This window comes from Lampris incognitus, chromosome 6, assembly GCF_029633865.1.
Source record: "Lampris incognitus isolate fLamInc1 chromosome 6, fLamInc1.hap2, whole genome shotgun sequence".
Classification (NCBI taxonomy): domain Eukaryota; kingdom Metazoa; phylum Chordata; class Actinopteri; order Lampriformes; family Lampridae; genus Lampris; species Lampris incognitus.
The window spans coordinates 11,342,319-11,351,747 of record NC_079216.1 but is presented as its reverse complement, the minus strand read 5'-3'; positions in this window follow the sequence as shown (position 1 = coordinate 11,351,747).

The following is a 9,429-nucleotide window of genomic DNA, read 5'->3' as shown; positions in this document are numbered from 1 at the left end:
CATCCGTCGGTCCTTCTTTGTGAAGTGGGCAATGGCAGCATCATGCAGTTTGTCCTTGGATTTAAATTCCATCAGAAGGTCTTTTTCTATGGACATCATTGCCAAAGCTCCCAGTCGATCCTGCCCCATTGTGTTTCTGGTTTGCGTCTTGATGCGCCTCAGGGCCGAGAAAGACCACTCAACTGAAGAGGTGGATATGGGGATGGGCAACACCAGACAGGTGGGGTGATGAAGCTGTTGCATGCTCTCACTCAGCTCTTTCTATGTAAGGAAATGAATCAGGTCCGCTGGGCTCCTTCCCTCGAAGATTGACATGTTGTACATGACTGTCAGTTCAGTCTGGAGTCTAGGGAGATCAAAATGCCGCTCATAGCTTCCCCCAAGAATTTCAAACTCAGAGTTGGGGAAGTTTTCTCTGTATGTTGGAAACTTCTTTGGGTCCAGGAGGGCAAGGAACGGGAGCTTTTCATGGTCCTTGAACCTGCTCCTTAGTTGAGTGGGAATGTTGTTCAGGATCCTACTGTCCAGCTGTTGGTACACAGCGTGCACATCTCCTTGACCTTGTCTCCATGCCCTGCATCCACTAGGAGCCCCGATGTTACACACGATGTCCTCATAGATGGTTTCTCTCTCTGTGGTGCTGCAAAAGTCATGAATGCTGGACAAACAAAACCGCATATCAAACTCCAGCAATACAGCCTGTTCATTTCTTTTTTTTGCATCCATTCATCCAAGGGTAGCGTTGGTAGTTATCTGTCTTAAAATGCCTCTCAAAACTTTTCCCATTTTCAGTTAGTTCAAGAGCAGGAGTTGGTCTTCCATTTCCAATCACTTGTTGCTTTTCCCGAAAGCATGTCTTGAGAAGGGTAACACTACAAGCTAGCTACAACGTCCCTCTCATCTCCTCCTGGAGCGATGCTTCGTCTTTAAATTCTTTACTAAACTAAATTTCATCGCACTTGTCTGATACACAGCCTAACGTTAGTGATGTGGGCTTCAAACGAGTAGATGTGGATCGCCAATGTGAAAGAGTCGGTCAATCACAAGTAATGACTCCTCAGCAACCACACATCATTCTTTCATATGAGTGAGCCCTTGTCTGGATAGGTCTGGACTTCTAGAAGTCCTAGGGCAATATTTTTTGTCCCACCCACTACAACAGCAAAATATGATTGGCTGATTCACCTGCCACTTTCTAAATAAGCACACAAACACAAGGATTTCTAGTAGTCCTACCCAATGAGGGAGCCAGCCAGCTAACCCTTCCTCTGCAAAGAGACAACAAAATCTGATTGGATAACTTGATTTTCATGGTTTCAGGACAGTAACTCTTTGATTACTGAAGCAAACTTTACAGAAACTAGGGCTAAAATTAGAATTAGAAGATAAAATTATGATTAAATTAAAGATTTTAAACATAGTATTTAAAATACTGATCTGTTGAGTCATTTATGAAGTCTTACAAGTCCCTAAGGGTTCCCCTCTGCATTTGGTGATGCCTTTCAGTGTATCAGAATCAGAATCAGAATACTTTATACTGCACTACCGCAGCACACAACAAGAAGCACAAACAAAACTCGACAGGGCCACTTCAATGACCATTAACTCAGAGTGTCTAACGGTCTGAGTCTGAGGGAGTACTTGTAAAATTGCTTTCCCAACAAGCATGTTATACCCTGCTACTAAGTGCTGGACTGTCTCAGGGGCATCTTGGCACACAGCCTGTATCTTAGGTCTTGTCTGGTGTGGTAGACCCCTGGCTTAACTGATCTGGTGCGGACTGCCTGTTCTTGTGCTGCTATGACCAGAGCCTCTGTGCTGTCCTTCAGTCCAGCCTTTTCTAGCCACTGGTAGGTTTTCTTGATATCAGCCACGTTTTGTATCTGTCAATGGTACATCCCATGGCGGGGCTTGGTCTTCCATGATATGTCCTCTTCTTCTTCCTCCCCACTCTCTGTCTTCTGGTGCCTGAGGTACTCACTCAGCAGTTCGTCCTGGGGAGCATTCTCTGTGATGCACTCATGGATGTTCCTTGTTTCATCCTGATAGTGGCTCTGACACTCACTAACCCTTGGCCCCCATCTTTTTGCTTATCACACAGTCTTGGGGTAGAACCCTCCATGCATTGTGAGGCGTTTCCGTGTCCTGATATCAGTGGCCATTATCTTCTCCTCTTTAGCCAGCTTATTATTCCATCTGGGTATATGATGACTAGTAGGGCATATGTGTTGATGGCTTAGATCTTATTCTTCCCATTGAGCTGGCGCTTCAGGACCTACCGCACTCTCTGGAGGTATTTGGTGGCTGCTGACCTCCTTGCTGCCTCCTCGTGGCTTCCATTTGCCTGTGGAATACCCAGGTACTTATAACCGTCCTGTATGTCTGTTATCCTGTCATCTGGTAATTCAACCCCTTCAGTCCTCACCACCTTTCCTCTTTTTGCCACCATTTGACCGCACTTGTCCAGTCTGAATGACATCCCAATGTGTCCTCTGTAGATCCTGGTGAGGTGGATCAGCAAGTCAATGTATCACTCATTCCTGGCATACAGCTTGATGTCATCCATGTGGCTGATGGTAAGTCCACTTCTGAACCTGTATCCATATCCACTCTTTGTGATGATCTGACTAAGGGGGTCAGGCCTATGCAGAACAGCAGCGGGGATAGTGCATCACCATGGTATATGCAACATCTGATGGTATCAGTGTCTTGTTGGCTTTGTATAGTGCCAAGCACTCCAGTAACCACATGCGGGGTATTCAATTGTGGGCTTTCTTGTAGTCAATTCAGGCTGTGCTCAGATTGGTTTGTCTAGGCTCAGCGTCTTGGATAACTGCTTCATCAACCAGTAGCTGATGATTTGACCCTCTGTTGTTGTTCCCAATGCCTTAGTTTCACTCATGTATTGACTCAAGTGCCCATTCATCTTAGCTGCTATGATTCCTGACAGGATCATTCATGTTGTGGAGAGGCAGGTTATTGGCTGGTAGTTTGAAGGTGTTGTACCCTTGTGGGGATTCTTTATGATCAGTACCATTGTATTGTGTTAGCCAATAATGGTGAGACCCTGGTGTTAGCAGCTGGTTCATCTGTGTTGCCAGGCATTCATGGTGTGCCATTAGCTTCTTTGGCCAGTAAGCGTGAATCATATCAGGGCCTAGTGCAGTCCATCTCTTCACGTTTGAGACTCATCATTGGATGTCAGCCACTGTGATGATAACTGGTTCTTCTGGGATATTGCTTTGGTCGGCTGTTAGGTCCACCAGCCACTGGGCATTGATGTTGTGTGATGCCTCCTTTTTCCATATATCCTTCCTGCACTTGAAACTTGGTCTCTTGTCACTTGGTCTCTGCTCTGGGTGGGTCTGTTGTTCCCTTGTTACTCTGCAGCCAGGTGTACACTTCGGATGGTTCTTTAAGGAACAGGACATTTACTCTTTTGGCTTCTGCTTCTCTGGTGTATCTCTTTAGCCCAGTGGCCAGAGCTGTGAGCCTTTGTTTGGCAGTTTCCAGGGCTTCACTTATGGAGATGTTGCTATACTTCAACCACATCACACATTTTTGGACCTCTGTTAACTGGCTAACTTTTCTCCATGCTTTTTTGATCTTGGCTCTCAGCCTTCGCTTCAATGGAGGATACAGTTGGTGACCTGTGTTCTTAATATTGTACCCAAGCATCTCCAGGATTACGGTTGCAATGGCATATACAAGCTCGTTGATCTCTGTTACGGCGGCAGTCGAGATATTGCATAAAGCTGTGTTCACATCCACAAGCAGGCTTTGTGATGGTACTTTGTCACAGAGTTGTGGATGCTGAGCCCGGGAATTGACTGCCGTTAGTCTGGCCATGACTCTCATCTGAACCTCAGTAGCTTCAACTGTCATGGCTGGTGGGATTGTTTCAGCTGGTTGGAGTCTGTCCTCATGTATCTCCTGCCTACTGGGTGGCCATTCAGGGTGCAACATTATATAGTCATCCTGTTGGAGCCTCACCATATCAAGTTGTGACAGTAGCTTCTTTCTGTTGATGTTCAATCATTGAGCCACTAACTCTTTCCAAGTCAGTGTGGAAGTAGGTCTTCTACTGGTACACAGTTCCCACATACACTTGATATAGCCCCTCTCCTGGGCTCTGCTGTTATAGGAGCATTCCATCAGCTCCAGGTTCTCAGCCCTTGTCCATGAATGCCTTGTTCCAGTAGCCCATTTCTCATCAGTTTGCCTTGGTTCCTCAACACCTGACATGGACCTTATTAACCTGGGCGACGTCTGAACCGGTATGACTCCATTTGTGCTACGATCACACATATCTGAGGTAGTTGGCTTGTATAGCATTAGGAGTCTAAGTCACAGACTTACCAGAGAGTTGTCCCAACCGGGACTTGAACCCATGATCTCTGGCGGAAAAGACAGCGTTCCAACTGAGCTATATATTATATATAAAATGAGTTTAACTGCAAGTTTCAAAATGTAAATTGTGTGTCATGACTTGTTTTTTCGGAGATTACTGTTACATTACATCTTACGTCTTCTATATAGACAAGAATTAAACAGGGTAATATACTATATGTTCTGACATATTGACATAACATGTCTAAGTGAACTGTAGCAAGTTCTTCCACTTCCATTTTTGACCAATAAACATCAGTGAAAGACAGTTTTGAAGTTAGAGAAGTGAAGGGGTTAACTGCCCTGTGGTTGTTGAGGAATATATCTACCTGTGCTGTCACAGTTTTGTCATTTATTTTGTTTCTATGCCAGAAAAATATATCGGATAATGACACATTCCAGATGATCTAAAATAAACTCTTATTGGGAAGGCAAATGTCTTTCTAGTCTAAGGATATTTTCTCTGTAAACACATTCAACAGAGAAAGGTATTGATATATGTACAAATATTACATTGAAAATAATGTAATATTTATACTATTAATTATCATTAATCCTACGATGATGTGCTTATACTATTGAACATATCAGCAAAAAAAGGTTTTAATTATGTTTTAGACTTAATCTTTGAGCCAGTTGACAATACATTATATTTTTGTATTTATGGTTACTGAACATTACAGAAATAACACAGAAACCCCACAGCAGCACTATTGCCTTAAATCACACAAAAGAAAACTAGGTCCTTGATGTTGTTAAAATATTATAAGTGATGGGGCACTATCATTGATTTTTAATCTATGAAACAACTGACTCTTTCTGAGAATCTTTAATATTTAGTTTGGTAGCAGGCTATGACGTGAAAGGAAAGCCCATACATGATTTCATATCTTTCAATAACAGAAACAAAGTGTCTAAATCTGTTTCCTGAGTTACAGCCCTCTTAAATACCATGATCTGGAGTTTGACCTTTGACGGTCGCACAAATTGAAAGGTCAGGGTGCCAGATAAAAGCAGGAGTGGGATCCTCTATTTGTCAGTAATAGTAATTAAATGGCTATCTGCAGATATTTTTTGATTTATGTTGGAATTATTTTAATTTTGACCCTCTAAGGTCCCTTTCACACTTGAAAGTCCAAACCAAGGTCTGAACCAGATAAATTTCAGACCCTATCAATCTTTTTTTTTTTTTTTTTACTTTTTACCATAGCAATGGATAGAATTGTGTCTTAAAAGTGGGGAAAAAAACCCATTTGTTACTAGTTTTAAGTAAATTGGACAATTGACAATGATAAAAAAGCTTTTCACTTTTTATGACCTGGACCATGACCTTGAACCATTTTTTCAAAAATTTAATGAGAATCTTCCAGGATGGTGCCCCATATATCTGTCATACTGTCCGGGGTAAATTAGGTCTCCTATGGGAGCTTCTAGGATGAATAAAGGAGTTTTGAATGAGTTTCAATGTGAGACATCCAGCATTTAAACACAACAAACCAAAGCCTAATTAAACCGCAGTGGGCAATTTAATGCCTTCATTGATAGAAGAATAACTCTTTGCCCAACTAAATCATCAGCATTTTAGAGATCACAAACGATGAACTTGATGTCATGACCCCACCCCCCCATAAAAAAAACGGGGAAAAAAAGAGTGTATTGTGTTTAGGAATAAAACTCAATTATTTCCTATTATGTCCATATCCAGAGTACAAACGACACAAATGATCTTGTATAGAACATTTAAATGTCATTCAAAGGAAAAGAAAAATTGGACAACCCTGCTTTTTATCTGTGACAGATAGCAATATAATAGGCTATTAAATTCTGCACAGCATGTAGGCTGAAAGATTATTCAAACAACATGAAAAGGATAATGACCATATTGTACTATAGTGACAGGGATTTCTACTCCCATGCAAGAGCGATAAAATGGAGGTGGGGTTTCACCCACTTTACAAATCAGGTATTTGCCACCTATAGCAACACAGTAAAGTAACACATTTAATTGCCTGATCCTTATTCATGCTCATTTCCATTTCAATTTTGTACTATTAGCATGACTTTTACATATAATTAAAAACATAATATATAAGGTATGGATATTCATGGTAATACAACTCCCAGGGACATGAAAGGATATTAGACTGGAGGATTTGAATTCCCTGGTTGTCCCTCCATCCCAATCCAGAGGGATGTGAGTAAGTGGCATCACCATGGTGACAGCTGTCAGGGATACATCATGCTATCAGTCAGATTTTCAGGGGTTCAAACATTCTACATCTAATCAACACAGATAAAGTTCAAATGAGGACTGAGTTCCTACACTAATAATGAAAGGGAAGCACCCATGTATTTGATGGAAATATTAACCTTTACTATCTGGTTCCACTCATCCTAAGTTGGAAGCTATAGAACCAATGTTTTTCTGCTATTTGCCACTGAACAGCTCCATTGCATCAATTGGTATTTGAATACCATGCTCATGGGCACAGGTACAGTGGTTGTTAAAAGAGGCCATAGTGTTTCTTGTTCACCTTGCTCACCCAGCTATTTCCAGCTGGTCCGATAACCTCCTGGTCCAAACGTAGGATGTATTATATCAATTCATATTAATTTTATATCAATTTAAGGCCAACATTATCAAACATTTCAGTCACATCATTGTATTTTATATCACATGACTGACACACATATACACTCACCGGCCACTTTATTAGGCACACCTGTCCAACTGCTCATTAACGCAAATTTCTAATCAGCCAATCACATGGCAGCAACTCAATGCATTTAGGCATGTAGACATGGTCAAGACGATCTGCTGCAGTTCAAACCGAGCATCAGAATGGGGAAGAAAGGTGATTTAAGTGACTTTGAACGTGGCATGGTTGTTGGTGCCAGACGGGCTGGTCTGAGTATTTCAGAAACTGCTGATCTACTGGGATTTTCACGCACAACCATCTCTAGGGTTTACAGAGAATGGTCCGAAAAAGAGAAAATATCCAGTGAGCGGCAGTTCTGTGGGCGAAAATGCCTTGTTGATGCCAGAGGTCAGAGGAGAATGGCCAGACTGGTTCGAGCTGATGGAAAGGCAACAGTAACTCAAACAACCACTCAATACAACCGAGGTATGCAGAAGAGCATCTCTGAACGCACAACACGTCGAACCTTGAGGCAGATGGGCTACAGCAGCAGAAGACCACACCGGGTGCCACTCCTGTCAGCTAAGAACAGGAAACTGAGGCTACAATTCGCACAGGCTCACCAAAATTGGACAATAGAATATTGGAAAAACGTTGCCTGGTCTGATGAGTCTCGATTTCTGCTGCGACATTCGGATGGTAGGGTCAGAATTTGGCGTCAACAACATGAAAGCACGGATCCATCCTGCCTTGTATCAACGGTTCAGGCTGCTGGTGGTGGTGTAATGGTGTGGGGGATATTTTCTTGGAACACTTCGGGCCCCTTAGTACCAATTGAGCATCGTGTCAACGCCACAGCCTACCTGAGTATTGTTGCTGACCATGTCCATCCCTTTATGACCAGTGTTCCCATCTTCTGATGGCTACTTCCAGCAGGATAATGTGCCATGTCATAAAGCTCGAATCATCTCAGACTGGTTTCTTGAACATGACAATGAGTTCACCCTACTCAAATGGCCTCCACAGTCACCAGATCTCAATCCAATAGAGCACCTTTGGGATGTGGTGGACTGGGAGATTCGCATCATGGATGTGCAGCCGACAAATCTGCAGCAACTGCGTGATGCTATCATGTCAATATGGACCAAACTCTCTGAGGAATGTTTCCAGTACCTTGTTGAATCTATGCCACGAAGGATTAAGGCAGTTCTGAAGGCAAAAGGGGGTCCAACCCGGTATTAGCAAGGTGTACCTAATAAAGTGGCCAGTGAGTGTATGCACATTGCACACACATGAATATAAATGCAGATACACACTTGCTTGCTGGTAGTCCATCGAGTCCGACGATGACATCCCTCCTCGTTAACAGTGTGTTCTTTGATGACTGTAGACTCTAATTCTTGACCCACAAGTTTTATTGCACGTTGGGCATGAAGTCTTGAGTTAGTGGGGGAAGCATTGTTGTGTGTCTCCTTAGTCTTTTCTGCTGTTTTTCCACATTCCTCTCCATTTCCAGCTGTTCTATACCTCTGTAGCAGATCTCCCGCCAGTTGGAATGGTTGATGACAACTTGCTCCAGTCTCAAGGGGTCAATACAACATTTCTTCAGCAATGTTTTTAGCTGGTCTTTGTATTGCTTCTTCTGACTACCTGCAGACTAGCAGCCCAGATGAAGCTGCCCATACAGGACTTGACGTGGCAGACATTCTTGAGGCATCCTGATGATTGCGGCTTTTATGCTCTTGCAGTTTGTCCTAGCAAGAATCTCGGCATGGGGATCACGTGGCGTAACTGTGTTCCCCATGATTCGCTGCAGACACCTTATGTGGAACCACTCCAGCAACCTAAGGTGGCGGCTGTATGTGAGCCAGGCTTCACATCTGTATAGGAGAACTGTGATGCAGACGGCTTTGTAAATGGTAATTTTGGTGTGCATGTGGGGGTGTTTGTTGTGAAAGACTTTACATTGGAGTTTGCCAAAGGCTACAGAGGCTTGTTTGATTCTATTGTGAATTTAATGATCAGTGTTGCAGCCCTCAGAGAAGATGCTGCTCAGGTATTTGAAAGATGCAGCAACTGAGAGTGGTTGGTGTTCTATAGTGAAGCCAGGCATAGTGGATGGGGGGCTCGACCTCCATTGGCATAACACCTCAGTCTTGGTGGTGTTGACGGATAGACCCAGCCTGCTGTAGGCATTCACAACTGCGGCAAGGATGGTTTGCAGGTCTTCTGGTGTGTGAGCCACAAGAGTGCAGTCATCAGCATACTGCAGCTCAAGGACCTGCACTGCTGACAACTTGGTGGTTGCCTGGAACCTTCGAATGTTGAACAAGTTTCCATCTAGCCTTAAGTCTATTGTGATCCTACTACTGCCTTCCAGATCTCTATGAAAAATCTTTGT